The following is an 854-nucleotide window of genomic DNA, read 5'->3' on the forward strand; positions in this document are numbered from 1 at the left end:
GTAGCTGGGTTTACGCCTCTTCCAGCTAATTGGAAATAGAATACAAAGGTCTGAAGCATTACTTCACTTACTTTAAAATGTAGACCCAGTGATGCAGTCAGTACCAGCAGGAGCCTGGGGTTCATCCTGGTAGCTGAGGTGTCACCACTAGTATGGAGAAATGGAATCGCAGCATCTTAATACACACATTAACCTCAAGTTTCAACAAGGGGATGAACAGAGCAGCCTCCACACCAAATCCATTAGTACAGAACTGATCAGGGCATCTCTCAGTCCATGTGCAGTGCCTCCAGGTCCTTTGTGACTACAGATTTCTCCAGAATGGAACAGGGCTATGCTGAGGCAATCAAGGCAGCAGCCCAGATTTCTTTTCATGACATCTGGACAGCAAAGTGAGTGAGAGCTTTCAGTTTCCTTTTTTGCATCTTGTATCTCTTTTTATCTCCAGCAGTTTGATTCAGATTATAAAGATATCGGAGACTCTTACACAAGAGAGTCAAAAAAGAGCAAATGTGCAAATATTCTCAACTTCTCAGCTTACACTTTTAATCTATGCAAACCGCACTGTTTCTGCCCTCAGTAGAGCATACCAGTGCACAGTGAAATGTTTTGTTTCTATTCCTCTTCATTATGATATAATTGATGAATGCCTCCTTTTCCTTCTGCAGCACAGTGGCTGGTCTGCAGACAAGCCTCGAGTGACAATGCTTTCAGTTAGGCACCACTTAATGGTCTTAAAGAAACCCACCAACATCTTAGAGGGGGCCGATTTTACAGTCCTTTGCCTCATTTCTGTCAGTTGCAGGGGAAGAATTGGAATAGGACTACAGGGGAGTAGAATCTCTGCAAAGTGC

Source organism: Lagopus muta, chromosome 7, assembly GCF_023343835.1.
Source record: "Lagopus muta isolate bLagMut1 chromosome 7, bLagMut1 primary, whole genome shotgun sequence".
NCBI classification, from domain to species: domain Eukaryota; kingdom Metazoa; phylum Chordata; class Aves; order Galliformes; family Phasianidae; genus Lagopus; species Lagopus muta.